This window comes from Myiozetetes cayanensis, unplaced genomic scaffold, assembly GCF_022539395.1.
Source record: "Myiozetetes cayanensis isolate MyiCay16 unplaced genomic scaffold, myiCay2020 scf9, whole genome shotgun sequence".
In the NCBI taxonomy this organism is placed as follows: domain Eukaryota; kingdom Metazoa; phylum Chordata; class Aves; order Passeriformes; family Tyrannidae; genus Myiozetetes; species Myiozetetes cayanensis.
Genome location: NW_026088185.1, coordinates 15,456,214 through 15,472,592, shown reverse-complemented (window position 1 = coordinate 15,472,592; position 16,379 = coordinate 15,456,214). Strand labels below are relative to the sequence as shown.

Below are 16,379 nucleotides of genomic sequence, written 5' to 3'. Positions count from 1 at the left end.
TCAATACAGTCATGTTCAACTAGATTTTATTTCCTGCTCCTTATTAAGGAGTATCAGTAAAAATACTTTTGCATTAGAGGGTATATGAGAATAAGCACTGTCATTGCAATTGTTTCAGAAGTTTAAATTCAAGTTTAAAAGTTGAAAAAAAGTTCTTCCTATGTTAAAAGAATATTAGAATTCAAATGCTCAACTGTGAGGAAGTTGCAGAATAAAGATTGCCTAAGAAACCTCTTTTTCCTTCTTTCCATCTCCCTAGTACGTGTTACAATGCAGTCCTTGATGACTCCCCAGCAGCTTTTTTCCTCAAGAGCAGTTGTTCCATTCAGCACAAAGAACAGAATTTGAATCAAGGCTGCATGGTTAACGCAGGCTGTAAAATTCCTGCTCAATTTGGTGTAGATGTTAGAAATCAGAGGTTTATGCTTGAGCCTGGAGAATTGGATCCTGTCTGTGACTCTATCCCAAAGGTTGTTCATAAGAATGGTTGCCACCTCTCTGGGGTTCCCGTGAAAAAGTCCCAGTTTGGGTTGGTGTGTTAGGTTTTTTTGCTACTTGGTTGGTTTTGTGATTTTTCTTTTCGTCCATTATGTTAAATTTCAAGTAGCATATGGGGGAAATAATTCTGACAAGGTTACCATAAATCCCAAACTCCACAACTGTGAAGCAGCACCTTTGCAGACTTAACTGTACAGTCAATGTGTGCAGTGAATCCAGAACTTTCAGAAAGCATCAGTCCTATTCTGGATACATGGAGAGACACCATGTTTGAGTAGAGGGGTCTGACACATGCTGCTGAACCTGTATGGTGCAGTGTATCTGCACAGTGTCAGGTGAAATGCTGAGAATGCCTATACAGGCAGTTGAAAGAAACCCCAACTTCTCATTTATGTGATAGAATCAGCCTTCTGATGAGTCTCTCCTATGTCACGATCCCTGGTCTGATGTGGTACTGAAGATGGATCCCTGTGTGTTTAGGGGATATAAACATCCCCAGGAGGGTAAACACTCAAAAACGAAGTGACTGGTGTCTCTTTTTGGCCATCCAACGTGGGGAATTAAAAATCAGGTTGGCATGATCCTAACAGGCATGATCCTAATGAAGGGAGCATTCAACACATACAGAGGGTTAAAGGATACCCTTTACAACTTGAACTAATGTTACAAAGTACCAGAGCAGTGCCATTTTCTAATTGTTCTCCATCTTTTGTTTTGTAATTACATGGCTCTGGGAGTAGTAGGGCCACTGCACTCCCCTGGGCATGGAAGATCAATGCTCCCTGCTTTGGGCTGTGAAGTTCTCTTGCCTGCTCGTTCAGTCAGGTCTGCAATTGGAGAGAATTGGAATTGTGCTGGAACTTGAAAAAAAATTTTTTCCATTTCTGGTTCTAAAATTTCAAGGTACCCAAAAAAGCAACTCTGCAAACAGCATCTCCCTTTTAGTCAATATCGAATCAGGCTACTAGTTAACTCACATGGAGTCATTTGCAGTGTTCTGGTAATGTTTTTAGAAGATACTTAAACCAAAATCATTATTGCTCTCCTTAGAGTTCAGTGTATTTACTGAAAGTATTAATGTACTATTCTTCTCTAAGTAACAGTTTGTGTAAATACATCTTGCTGTTTTAAAGTCCCCCAGCATTTTTGATTGGATATGATATTCACCACTCCTTATTTCAGTTGTTATATAGCACTACTGGTGAGTGGCATGCTGCTTTTATAGGTCATTTTATTGGTAAGTAAAAACTGTCTGCTGTGAAAATGAGTATTAGGTTCCTACACTGGAAAAAATCTTGTCACTCATATTCCTTTTGCTGGTGTTTAGTGAATTGACCAAAACTTGTATAGGGTTTTTGGTGTGCTATTTTGCAGAATCAGTGCTTTAATGCTGGTAAGTAGAATTTAGTATGCTTACCTGTGACTTGGATTTCAGCTGTGTTCATCAGCCATAGTTTTTGTAGGCATTGAACAAGGCTTTTATACCTTTTGAAAATGAGATAATACAGATTTCATAAATTACACTAAATGATGTCCAATAGAAATCATTTTATCCATTTATTGAATCATAACTGCTTGGTCAGTAGAGGAGCCTTTTCTTTGTGTAACTTGGGGAAGATACTAATCTGCTTATGTTGTCTGAATGTCTACATTAGAATATTTTTGATTATGAAATGAAAAAAGGCCATTCTCAAGAGGGCTGTGCATTCTGAATGTGATCTGTGAGTCAGTGATTGCAGTGCCTCTCTGGGTCCTGGGGCTCCTGAGACCTTTTTCTTTAGTGGCACAAACCAGTCCTAGGGCACCTCACATGGGGGTAGAGCCCAGGTTAGGAGTGCAGCGTGCAATTGGATTTCCTTTGCATCCTTTCTTATTCTTCCTGTTGGTGGTCCTTTTTCTGACCCAGGACACTTTGTCATGTCTCTTCTGCTCTGTCTCCAGAGATATCATCTGATGTCTGCAATACCAGGAACCTCCACTCTTTCAATTACTGTAGAAGTAAGTGACAGACAGAAGGAGTAATCATACTTAAGTGGAAACTGTTGAAGGTGAAAACATGTAATTATGTGCCCAGCTCCAATTCAGGAAAACTAATTTCATATTCTCATCATGCCATTTTCCTGAACTTACTATCTTTATTTGTTAAACATTCATTTAAAACTTTATCAGAGATTCTACTCAAGTTTTTCACAGAATGTAGATTAGAACTGCATTTATATTGGTAAATCTTCTCCAAATAAAATGAAGAAAAAACTATCAAAGGAGGGTTAACGATGCCAAGTTCACTTTCAAATAAAGCAAAGGGACAAAGGGTGACACCGCAGCCTGCAGTGCTGTGAGGCAATCCCCCTGGTTCCAGCAGAGGTCACTGGGCTCCTGGGTGTGTAGATGGAGACTGCAGCTCAAAGCTGACACTGCTGAAAATCTTAACCTGCTCCTAAGATAACCTATATATAGAATGTCATAACCAAAAGCTTGTGGGTTTTTTCCACAGGTAAAGAATTATTGCTAAGTGTATCAATTTCAAACACATAATTTAAAGTGCTTTTAACGTAAGTTAATAATTAAAATAATTAATTGATTTAAAAGTAATAGAGAGAAGACAGAAGCCTATTTTAACTTGCATATTTTCTCTGAATTATTTTTAAGCCATTTTTTTTCTTCATAGCCTTTCAGTTTTAAAATACAGATGTTCTAGTTTTGCTTGCACATGCCTCACATATCTATTTCTGATTTATGTTTCTTTCTGTTTCAGAGGCTTTTCCTAGTTTTGCAAATGCAGGATTAGCCAAATACTTTTAAAATTATCATGCTGAGTATGAAAATTTTCTGTGAGATGCCTGAAAACACTGCATACAGAACACCTCTCTATACCATTTTTTGGCATTTTTGCAATTTTTCTGTAAAAGATTAGGAGCAAGATAATGAGCAGGAACTAGGAAGAGAATTGGGAGAAAAGAGACAAAACAAAGGAAAAATAAGGAAGATTATAAAAAAGAAGTTCTGATTTCGAGAAATAGAACAGGAAACAGTCTAATAGGAGGTAAGGCATGGAGATTCCTGCAGGAAAGCCACTTCGGATATGGGGAAAAGCAGGATAATCCAAATTATTCAGATCTTAAGACACAAGAGATGGAGGGCACTGTGGTGCTCTGGAAGCCAAATGCTTCAAGATTAGGTTGTTTTTAGGGATTTGGAGTCTTTTGGATGGATGTCCATCACAAATGAACTCTAGAAGCCCTTACATTAATTGTAACGTCACTCTTTCGTGTCGTACTTCTCCTTAATTTTGAAATGCAGTGATTGCCATGCACAATGCACATTTCATATACACACAATGAATATTATGGCACCAGAATTACTTTTAAAGCAATATCTGTTTTTTCAAAACTGTATGCATTCTGCTCATTTATCTTGTTAGGTAATTTCTCCTTCATCACTCTGGTGTGTGGTGGTACTGTTACTCCTTGCGCTGACACAGCTCACCCCAGCTGCAGCTCTCTGGAGTTCACTGAGTAACCTGCAGCACAAATTCACATCAGGTCACTCATCCACAACCTCTGCTTTTGGCAGGGACAAGCACAGCAACAGAAGCTTGAGTTAACAGGCAGAATCAGGCCTCCTGCAGCCAGCCTGATGCTGTGCTGCACTCAAAACCCGAAGTGGTTCCAGGTGCTTCAGACAGCTCTGGTAGCTGAAGCTGTGGAGACTGAAACTCTGCACCAGGCAGCTCTGCTGGGTACAGGAGTGACGAGAAGTGTGTAACTGGATATAACACAAAACACCGTTCAGCTGCTTGCTCTGCTTGCTTATAAATGCTTTAAAGGAAGGTTTAAAGAGGAGTTGCTTTGAGGGATGATGGGCTTTATGGACTTGGTGCTTTGTAAACATCATAAATCACAGCTTGAAAATAACACTTCAGTGCTGTAAAGTCCACATATCTCATAGATGGTGGGGCTGTTGTTTTGAACTATACATGGCACTGTCAGATTAATTAAATATTGACACAATAAGACTCTTATTTCATCTACTTTAACAGTATACATCTGCCTGCTCCTAAACCTTAATTCTTTTATTATGATTTTTCTTGAAATTCTGCAAACTCTCTGGAGCTTGGAAAGGTGGGGCTTTGCCCAACATGAAGTGTAGGGTGTTCAAATCCAGTGTTAATGTACAATATCCAACACACAGTATCTACAGGACTTATATTAAGACTGAAGAGTTAACTGCTGACCAGACCCAGCTCTATATTTAGAGAAAATGTTTACAAATCCTGAGCATGCGAGTACAGAAGTTTCTCTGGGAATTCTTCCAACTCTTCTGACTGAGTTCTGTCTTTGGAAGGTGCTAATGAGTAAATTTTCCAGATGACATTTTAAGGAGTACAGGACAACGTTAACAGAGCATGTTCAGGTATATGGTCATGAAAACTCTATCAGAAATGTAAGTATATGCAGGAAATATATTCTAAAATTGAAATTACAAGCAACTTAACAAATAAAATTGCAAGATTGCTGAAAGTTATTTTAAGTACCAGAATGTAGATTGTCCTCATCCTTGGCACACTAAATCCCCCTCCTAATGTGTCTGTTATATCCAAGGATAGCAGGCGTAAAGTAATACTTAATCAGCAAAACAAAATCAAAGGCAATGGCATATAAAAACATGTACTGTATGTCTTGACCCACTGATGTTTTTAAGTTTTAATCAAGTCCATAGAGTTCACTTCTATTCAGAGTTCACATTAGTATAATAATGCCAGAGGACATTAAAATTTGCTGCTCTTCTCTGTGACAACATACCAGCTAAGCTACTTAAAATTATTGCTGGAATTTTAGACACGGGTTATCCATACACAGATATCACAGTAGGTTTTTCCTTTGCCTAAAGGCCGAGGATACAAAGATGGCCTCAATGCCCATATATAAAAGTGTTGTTGGAATTTTAACCTGGAGACCATTTGAAACTGTTTGAAGGTGGGTAATCTCTGATCTTGCTTTGGAAAAATAAATTAATTAGATAGTTCTCAGGGAGTGCAGAGGAAACTTGACTGCTGTGACCCTTTTCAAAGCTATTCTAGTGGAGTTATATAGAGAAAAGTCCTTTAAATACTGAAGCTTGAAAGAACTTAGAATAGAAAGCAGCGTTGGTAATAGCCAGCAGGGTTAGAAGGTAGTAGTGATAACACTTGCAACCAGAGACTTCTTTGTTGTTTAAAATTTACAGCTCAAAGTGTTTACACTGCTTTGGTTTTGCATTCTACATAGTAAAGAAATCATGCAGTTAGCTGAAGATGAAGCTATGGAACTACTACTCAATTGCCAAAATCAAGTATGAAACAAGCTCTTATTCTTTGAGTGGAGATAGTTAACTATAGAGGGTATCAACCATATAGATTTTGGGTTTTTCTGAGGTTGAACTGATTGGTCATATGTTTGTCTTCAGAGATTCTTTGAGTTCTGATAAACTGTATTTGAGATTTGCTGTTCAGATTTCTGGCTTCTTCTATTTAATAGGGATATTCTTAATAGAACTCTTATAAATTGTGATTATCTATGTAAGATATTTACTTGTAATTTCAGTTTTAAATTATCTTTGGGTATTTCTACTTCCCTTTTTAGTTTCTTCAATGAGAAGACACAATTTTCCCTTTTTCTTCGAGGATGTCCAAGAATGGTTTATATTTTTTTTCATGATCTATGAATATGGAAAGTATTTTTGTTATACTCTGTGCTTGTTATAATCTTGTTATAATCTTACGCTGTTATGCTTTAGGCTTTCTCTTACTATGTGCTGTCCTGATTTTGTATAAAGTAGAAAAAAAAAATTGGTGCTGAAATGAATAGACCAGTGTATATGGACTGTCACTACAGAAATTGAAGAGCAAAATATTGAGATGATAAAACCAGTTTTTCTAAATTCTCTTCAGAGGAATTGAAAAACACCTAAATGGAAAGATCAGGAACTAAGAGTCTGATTTCACTCCTACTAGGGAATATGGAGAAAGGCAGGAATATGCTTTCATACGTAGGGATGCTGCTTGTCTTTGGTTTCTCACACCTAACTGAGGAGAAAGAATAAACCATTTGAATGGCTGCACAAGACTGTGTAAAGGTCCATTTAATCTGGTAACCTGCTCTCTACAGTGGCTGGAAACTGATGCTCAGAAAGAGTGCGGAAATGGCACAGATAATGAGTGTCTCTTTGTGGACACCTCTCAATAGGCAATGGGGCAGGTACCTTCTCAGCAGGAACTGCAAAGGAAATTGTTGTGCCTACAACTGTCCTTCATTCATTTGTATAATCCCTGCTTAAAATCATCTGTCTCTTCAGCTTCATAGCATAGTATAGAAGCAGGCTATCTGTATTAATAACATTTTGTATGGAAAAGTTTTTTCCAGTTGTTTTAAACCTGCTGCCTGATCTGAGTTTCACTGAAGCCCTGTGTGATGAAAAATAGCATGTGTTCGTTTCCTGTCAGCCTCCTATGTATCATTTGAGATTTTATAGATGAAAAGACAATCCTTTCTCAGTGTGCTCTTCATCTAGAAATTATTTCCTCACACAGATGCATTCTCATACTTCTGTATGTATTTTTTCAGCTGCATACATGCATTTTCGTATGAAGGAACCAGAACTGTACACAGCACTCAAGTGCAAAGAGATTTACACAGGGTTGTAATGAGCTCTTCTGCTTTGTTCTCTACTGCTTTTGGAGCAATTTCTAATATTGTTTGCCTTTTGGACTACTGCTGAGTAGCAAACTAATGTTTGCAGAAAACTACTCACAATGACTCCAAATAATAAAGGCTAATTTAGAGCCCATTATTATGTATGTTTAGTTAGGGTTATTTTCATTACTGTTTACATTAGTTTGCAGTTATTGACATAGACTTTCAGCCACTGTCTCATCACCCTATTGCTCACTATTGTCAGATCCTTCCACAGCTGCTCAGAGTCAGCTTTCATTTTGCCTATCATGAGTAATTTTGCATCATCAGGAAACTGCAAAGATCATTGGTCTTCACACTTTTAGGCTATTTAGGTGTAACCCTGCTCATCAGAAGTATTCTAAGCAATTCAGCCCTAAGGAGGACTCAAAGAGGAAAGTAAATAATGTTGTGTTAGGTGTTCAGAATCTGTCAAAGAAAGGGGACATTGATCTGGTTACCTGATGTTGGTCCCGATGGCAGCTGTGGTTCCTGGTTCATGGAAATGGCTCTTCAGTCCTCTGGCACTCTCCTACTGTAGGGCACATCCAGTTTGCCTGCATTTCTGCTTTCAGAGCACATGCCTCATAGGAACCTGCCTCCCAAGCTCTCCCTCTGCCTAATTTGTTTATTATCAGACACTCTTTAATGCTCTTTGGTGCTCTGCTATATGCTTTTTCTTCAAGGCACTTCCAGTTCACTGGGTACTACTGCTATATTCTCACAGTTTTGCATAATTCAATGAATTTGCAAAAAAGACAAGGTGTAATTTGCAAAAATCTTTAATAAAAACATGGGTTTGCTACCTATGCCTTGTCTAAGGGTACTGTTTTGTCAAACACGTGCAAACCCTAACAATCAATGAGAGCAAAGAAACAATAATATTGCTTATTACAGGAGAAAATAAAATTATTTTCATAGGGTTCTGTTAGTAAACATTTTCGATGCCCATAGATTTGCTTATCCTCGGGGTATGGGTGGTAAGCAAACATTTTCTTTTATATTTAGTAAATTTCCCTGCTGCCTGAATGAAGAATGGGACATTTTAAAGGCATTTGTGTCTTACCAAGAATTGTGGAAAGAATTCTAGGGTTTAACCTGTGGAGGTTTTATCTCTGCATGGAGAATCAAACCATGTTTTATTCTTTTCTTCTGGAAAACCTGCCTGGCAGTTGTTGATGAGAGTAAACTTGAGAAAAACAAGTCAGGTTCTTGGATGGACAAAATGGAATATAGCTCCTCTCTTGTGTTTAGGTCCTTATGTCAACATTTCATCCAGATGTTCAAACTGTTGCTCCTGGTGGTACAAATTATGAGTAAAAATCAGTGAAAAAAATTCCCATATCATTATGTAACAACAACAAAGATTTTCAAAACATTTATGTAAGACTACATAAAATCAGCTTATATAAACAGTTCTGAAGTGGTATGGTCATAATCATCTACAGTTGTCTAAGAAACAGTTCTATGTAAATAAGATGAGGATGTATAGAAGATGAGGACAGTACCTGCATGCATACACTTCACTAGCATTTTGGCATCCACCATCTATGTAACTTAATTGTATCATTTTAACAAAATATTTAAACTGCCCTTCTACATATTTGTTTCTCTTTAAGTATAGGTAAATTAGTAAAAAAAAAAAAATTTCTGGATAATAGCCACTTAAGAACTTGGTATCAAGATCATTAGACAGTATTAAAGAATAAGTTGTTCAGAAACAAGCGAGCTAATTAACAACACAGTTTTCTGGAATTTCTTTCAGGTCACAGATGTTGAGTGGCTTCTTGTCTGAAATGGTGTTGTTGAATGGTGACCTTAACACACCTCCATTTCCTTGCCCCGTTACTTACTTTAGAAGAAAAATAAGCGACTACATTCCTGGTATTACTAAGCATTCCATAATGTGGAGCTTTTTAAGAATGGCTTCTTAATTTTTCTATGGATTTTATATGAAAACTTACTCTGACGCCCACCATAATCCCACTTAATGATTTTCCTGTTTCAACTCTTAGAAACTAAACACCAAAAAGAAAAAAATTTGTGTTACTTAATGAATCTAGAGGTTACACAAGAAGTAGTATGTCAAGGGATTCTTCTATGGAGGTCTTTGCTCTAACAGGAAAACAACTGTGGTTCTTTGTATGCCAGGGTCTCCAAAATGATCCTTTGTTGCACAGTGATGCTGCCAAGTCTGGAACTGCCAGTTTGAGAAATGGGGAAAACATAAACCAGCATCATACAGCCTGTTTTGTCTTTGCTTAATGAATAGTGTAGGCTCAGTAATTTATAGAATGCTGTAAATCTATTTTTTTTTCCCCAAGGTATTTGCCCTTTTCTTCCCACTTCTCTTACTGAAATTTGCTGGCAGTGGCATCTAGTTCTCCAGGAATTTCGACTGATTTTCTTGGACCACACAATCTATTTCCCATCTTGTTACCATGATCCAGAGAGCGGGGCTAAGCTGGGGGATGTAAATAGTAGGAGGAGTGCAGTTTGCCAGGAGAGGTCTCAGAGCCATCGCTGGAGGGGAGGACAGTGTGACCAGGCTCTAGCAGAAGGACCAAGGTGCCAGAGGTGAGTCATTAACCAGATAGGCGAGTTTGAAACCTGTCTCCTCCACAGCAGGGAGACCTGTGCCACTCAGTAGGTTCTCTACACAAGACAGTCCAGCTTCCCGTTTCCAAAGGTGTGTCTAAGCGACCAAGGATGTCGTAAAAGCCATGATGGAGAATCTACAGAAAAAACCCCAAACAACCCAAAACCAACAAAAACCCCTAATACAGATTAGACCAAAGAAGTGATTTCTACAGCAGCTTTCTTGGGCATGTAATGTGTGTTTTTACAACAACAACCCATTATCGGCTGACAAAGACTGATCGGCTAACGCAGTGAACGCTGCGGGAGGGTGACGGTGCAGGGTTGGGTGTTGTGCTTGTGTCACCAAGCCTGGGTGGGGAAAGGTCCTTACGCGGCTGCTGACAGCCCAGTCCCTCGGCGGCACCCCTTTGTCTGACACCATCCTCCCGCCCCTGGCACGGAGGTCCCTCTCTCTCAAGCGCAGCCCCGCTGTTGCCCACGTGCTTTCCCGATTAATTCCAGACCTGATGTCATGATCGAAGCCCATGACTCGGTCCCCGCCGCTGCCCCGTTTCTCCGACACGCCGGCAGCAGCCTGACTCCGTGCTTTGCGTGGCGCACCGGGGCCGGCTGCAGGAGCGCACAGCGAGGTGCGGTGCGGTGCGGTGCCGAGCCCCGGAGCCGCCCCGCCGCTGTGCGCACAGGGCCGCGGCCGCGCTCGGCTGAGCATCCCTGTGCCGGCCGGCCCTGCCCAGCCCAGCCCGGTACCTGTGCCCGGGGCAGCGCAGGGCCACCCGCCGCAGGTGGGGCCCGCCGGCGCAAGGGCACCTTGGCCGGCGGGCGGGGCGGGGAGCGGCGCGGCGGGGCTGCGGCGGCGGCTGCCCGCCCCTCTCCTCCCTCCCTCCCTCCCCCTCCGTCAGGCGGGCGGGGAGTGCGAGGAGCGGCAGGGCGCAGCCTCCCGGGCCGCAGCGGGGATGCGCCGCGGAGCCCTGTGAGGAGGTGGGCGCTGAGCGGCGGCGCTGGGGGCGCTGGGGGCCCGTGCGCGGAGCCGAGCGGCGGGACGGGCCGTGCCGGGAGCCGCGGGTCGGGGCGGGTCGCGGCGGGGTCCCGGGGGCTGGGCAGGGGGCCGGTGCCGCGGGGCGCGGCGGTACCCCCGGAGGGGCGGGAGCGGGCCGGGGCGCGGAGGCGGCGGGGCCGGGCCCGGGGCTGGGGCAATGGCCCTGCGGGGGCTCTGCGGCCCCGGGGGCGCATCCGGAGCATCCGGAGCGGGGGGCCGGGCCGCGGTTACGTAACTGCATCCGCGCAGGGAGGTGCGCCCGTGTCAGCCCCCAGCCCGCGGCTCCGCTGCCGCTCCCCGAAGGCGGGATTTTTTACCCCTTCGTTGCAGAGCAATTTAAAATGCCCCAATAAACTGTGTGGTCTGCCAGGTTCGGTTGTAGATTAGCTATTGCCAAGTTGATACACTGTTAGGATACCTTTGTTGTTTTCCTTCTGTTTCTCTCAGAACCAGGCAGGAACGGCCTATATTCCCAATTTGCTAGCAATGCTGCAAAACCTTTCCAAGTACTTTGAAGATGTATGGGTTCGTTAAAATTGGTGTTTGGAAATCATCTGTTTGTCAGAAGTGCTGATGCTTAACATTACTATCTGACGTGGGTTTTGCCATTGGCTCATCATTTCATTTCAGTTTATAATTGCTGTAGTGTGCTGTGAGGCTACATCGTTGATTTTCTTCCCAAAAGCTTCAGCAATGCAGATGCTATGGACTAACAGTAACTGAAACAAAAGACCTTGCTGTACTTCTCAGAGCAAATTAGGAAGCCAAGGTCGAACAGCGAACTGCAACGCAACTTGTATGGGGAAACAACAGAACAAAAGTATTCACAAATCTTATTAGACAGTTTAAGTGAAAACTGTTCCTTAAATAGACTCTTACTCAGTAGATGAAAAAAAATTGCTTAGTGAAGGTGTGAGGAAATAGCTATTTTAGGACTACAATTAACTGTATCAGCTCAATTTTAATGGAACTAGTACATTTAATTGCATTCCTAACAGATTTTCTGTTCTCTAGATGATTAAGTTGCAGAATGATACCAGCTCAAAGATTAAAATCTCATCAAATATCTAATGGTTTCTGTACAATGTAATTGTGTTTGGTTTATAATAGTTCTTTTCTAATAACCAACCTTTGTCCATATAGCTGTAGATATCATAATTAGACTTTTTTTTTTCATGGTATAAATGACAGGACCTTGACCTTTAGAGGTTAAGCAGATGTGGTTGTTAGGGATCTTATACTTTTAGTAAATATAAACGTCTTTAAGTATATATATAATAAATAGGGATTTCTTTTCGTTTAAAAACTACACAAGAAGACTACTTTCTCTTTTATCTCCTCTTAGATAAATTAACAGAGATGTGTACAAGACTGATTATTTAAAAACCTTAAAGAGTTTATATTTAAACTATGTTTTCTGTACAAATACATGGCGGGATGTGTATCTGGACAGCAATACATTGCAGGATCTGTGCCTGAAGACTCTCTATACATTTTCCTTTGCTACTGAGGGCTGACAGAGGTATCTTTTGTTGTACTGTAGTTCAACAAGCTTGCTTCTTCCACTTCCCATTAGTTGGGTATTGCGCTCACAGATCCTCGACAGTGCTTATGAGCTGTACCTGGCTATGGAAAGATAAAGCTTTGTGACTTCTTTAGTAGGGGAGTCCCCTGCCTCCTCTGTTGCAAATGGTGGTGGAGATGGGACTGGTCTCCTTTGCTACTTCTTCCTCTGGTCCACTCTGGAGATGAAAGCAGAGAGTGTTCATAGTACAGCTTCATTTTCCTTTAGTCCTCTGGCATGTGTATGTGATATGTACATGTTTACCCCTTGGTGCTGCACATTTCAGCTGAGGCATGGTCTGCTGATGGATTTCATAGCGTGGTGGAAGTGAATGCTTTTGTTCTTGTTTGGCCAGATACACATCATATCAGCATAGGTTTTCCCTGCCTTTTTTTTTTTCTTTTTTTCCTCCCACATAATCCTTTAGAATCCTGGGAATTTACACTTCTTTACCATGTGGCTTTGTCTCAGGAGGGTTGTATTTCCTAAGGGTCTTAGTCCTCTAGGTCAGCCCTTCTGTGCCTGTGACGCACCAGAGAACCTGCTGTCAGTGCAGTGAGAGACGGCAAGGAACTTCTAGTGCTTCACTGCTAAAGATGTGTGTGTTTATATTTTTACTCTGTGTGTATGTATACAGTGAGCCTATCCTAATGGTTTAATTAGCCCTTACGCCTCATGTATAGGGTGGCAAACACTTGTGCTCTTTTCTAATATTTTTTTAAAACACTGAGCAATTAAAAAAATTCCCAGAGATTTCTGGGAGTGTTTTTTTGTGTCTTTCTTTTTTTTCCCCCTAGTAACTAAATGCTTTGTGGTTTTGAAGTTTTTGACTGTCCTGGCATGAGAAAAGGCAGCAGTTATTGCAGATAACTTTTATGAGAAATGTTACTCTGGGCAATTATACTTAAAAAAGGAATTTCTCCAAGAACTTCCTTCAGGCTTGTGTTTCTTTCTTAAGCTAAGTTTAATGAGATTTAAAAAATTCTTCACAGTGGAATGCTAAAGTAAATACTTACTTTTTTTTTTTGGGGGGTTGGAAGGTTGGTGTTGAATTTGCCATATCAAGGTTCTAAGTGTTGAAGGAAGCAGCAACAGGTGCAATACACAAATGAAGGTAAATATGCTCAGACCATTTGAGGGATGTTGGATTTTTGACAGATTAAAAACATGGCTTTGGTCATAGACAGGGAGACTCCAGCTGCCAAAAGTCTAGTGACAAGGTAGTTGTATAGTGAGGTGCCAGGTAACATGAGCTGAATTTGGTTGTAATATGAAATAGTAAGGAATATGTAATTATAGAGTTGTAGAATGGTTTGGATTGGAAAGGACCTTTACAGGTCCTCTAGTCCAACTGCCTGCAGTGAGTAGGGACATCTTCAACTAGACCAGGTTGCTCAGAGCCCCATCCAACCTGGCCTTGGATGTTTTCAGGGATAGGGCATCTACTACCTCTCTGGGCAACCTGCTTCAGTCTTTCCTCTCCCTCATCATAAAAAATTTCATCCTTATATCTTGTCTGAATCTACCCTCTTTTGGTTTAAAGCTGTTACTCCTTGTCCTATTGCTCTTGTCCTAGGCCTACTAGTAGAGTTCATGCTATGAGTGGTGTTATTATGTTTGTAATTAATTTCACATTTCCATACCAAGGTTTTCTTAGCTGTAAATACAAGCCCACTATTTCCTGTAAGGCAGAATGAGGCAGTTAAAAGTGTTTTTTTAAATGCAACTGCTATATATATCCTGATGAATGGTGTTTCTAGCATGTCTCTCTTTTGGGGTTGATCCTTTAAAAAGAGTTGAAAAGGGATGGAAGGACATTTTGATGCTGGTAGCTGATAAACCAGTGAAAGGGAGGACAACTGAATGTGAAATGTGGAAGCTGAGAGAAGACCACAGGAGTTTCTGTGTGTAGACAGTCAAACTTATGTATTTTAGGGAAACTTCAGGACTGCACAGAGTTGTTAAGGGGGAAAAGAGGGAACAGTGCTAAAATACTAGAGACAACTGTTAAAAGAGCAAAAAGCAGGGTTGGTTTTGTTGCTGTTGGTTTTTGGTTTTTTTAGTGAGTGTTGGCCCAAGTGACATCTGAAGGGTCCTTTCAACCTGAATTATTCTGTAATTCTGTTTTGGCATGAAAGGTGAAACCCAGAAAATTGTTAATTTTCTATTAACAGTGAAAAATAGATGGTGCTGAGAAACTCTGAATTATTTCTTTTTCTGCATATGTATGTTAATCCTACAGACTTTTCAGATAGTTTATAAGCTGGTTCCAAGTGAAATATGTTACTGTCTGCTGAGGGCTATTTACATAGGTGGTAGCAGCAGGTAGGGAGATGCTGAATTTCCAAGCTTGTCTTTCTGAGACAGCTACAGGCTGGTTGCTTAAATGGTTTCAGTGTAAGCCCCACCATCACCAACTCAGAAACTGAAAAAGATTTTATGTCATTACTTGTTGCCTATAACTTTAAAAAGAGAAGTTTAGAAGGAAGAAGAGGAGGAGTAAGCTGGAGATTGAACAAGAGTAAGAGGATAGGTCTGGAATGTATGACAGTTGTAAACTCCTTAAACTAGGAGAGCTGTACAATCATTCTTAGAAATGTTCTCTGTAGCAGAGAGAACAGATGCATTTTGAAATCAAGTTAAATGATTTCAAATTTTTTTAATTCCTTAGAAATGAATATATCTTAATACTAATTGAGAGCACATCTCATAAAGGAAATAATGGATATATTAATATGAGGTGTAAAGGAAAGAAGTCTCTAATTCATTGTGAACTTAATATGGAATTGCAAGAATTTTAAGTAGCAGATGTCATGTTGCACTAGATTCAGTTTTCTACCAAAAAACTAATTTCTTTCTGGGAAGCTTGGTTTTCTTGTTGTCTTCTTACTCGAGGATGGAACCTGTACTTCTATGAGAGTACAGTCCTTGGGCATATCTTGAAGGTTCTGTGTTTCTCAGTCAAATATATATTTCACATTTTTTGAATTTAAGGCCTCCTTCCACTCCAGTGAATCCTTTCCTCCTTATTGTGGAATGCTGAGAATCCGGTGGATAAGCTGAATCCACATAGAATTTAAAAGATAGAAAGTCCAGTCTTGCTTATGATCTCTTACAGTGCTGTCTGACTGCTTACATTCATAACTCTGCTAAAATAGGTGTCCCTTTTTTATGGTGGAAATTGAGAGATGGAAATGCTTCCAGCCTATAAACTACATAAAACCCCCAGCAGTTTTTGGTTCTCGTGAAAAATGTGAAAATCACAAAAATCATGCTTAGCCCCTATTGAATTGCACTTGTTTCTAGTGCAAACAAAGATGCAAAGGAACTGATGGGTTCTCTGCCTGAGAGGCTGAATTAAGTGATCTCTGTGGTATTGAATGTAATCCCACTCTCTAATGCAAAGGCTGTATTGGTGGTACGAAGCTTTTCTGTAGTATCTGTTGTTTCCAGTTAATTTAATGAATTGTGATTGTGAAGGATGCAGAGGTATTAAAATGATATATTGGATCTTTACATCAGGACAGTAGGGCATATATCTGGGATTGCCTTGTTTATGACAACAAGCAAAGCCGAAGTAAGTAACATTTTTCTGAGAACAATCTATAGATCAATTTCAAGATATCTTGGAATGTGATATCCTTTTTCAGATGATGAACTTAAAAGTTTTGTGTTGAGAAATGTAATGAATTCAGGTTGCCCAAAGAAGAGGCTGTATGAAACTTGTGCTGTGGGGTGAAGGCTACCTACTCAAACAGAGGAGACTTTGGCTACATCTGCCTAGCTCTAACTGATCTGATTAATGCTGGAAAATGAAAAAAAGAATAGAAGAACTTTGTTCTGTAGCAGTTGCTAACTTCACGCTTCCTGTAACATATCTGTGGTGGGAGACCAAAGAATGACAGAAACCTTAGTGATGACTGCTAACTGATCTTGGATATGACCTTGATGAGACCTTTGATGGCTCATG

The 16,379-nt window shown here is 40.5% G+C and overlaps 1 protein-coding gene and 1 long non-coding RNA gene across 3 annotated transcripts in view; one reads left to right on the top strand and one right to left on the bottom strand.

Moving 5' to 3' along the window:
* Positions 1–2,029: 2,029 nt before the first annotated feature.
* LOC126653062 (uncharacterized) lies at positions 2,030–10,544 on the bottom strand. The gene is made up of 3 exons (XR_007632110.1): positions 10,313–10,544; positions 7,670–8,505; positions 2,030–2,488 (listed from the first exon to the last, which is right to left on the bottom strand). It is a non-coding gene; the product is annotated as an uncharacterized LOC126653062 (long non-coding RNA).
* Positions 10,288–16,379, top strand: part of OSBPL6 (oxysterol binding protein like 6) — a 98,856-nt gene continuing 92,764 nt past the window's right edge. The window contains exon 1 of one of the 2 annotated variants that reach the window (XM_050340569.1): positions 10,288–10,438. The gene's annotated coding sequence lies outside the window, so the exon portion shown is untranslated. Of the gene's footprint in view, positions 10,439–10,707; positions 10,788–16,379 lie in introns of those variants that run through there. The other variant, XM_050340568.1, reaches the window with a different exon arrangement.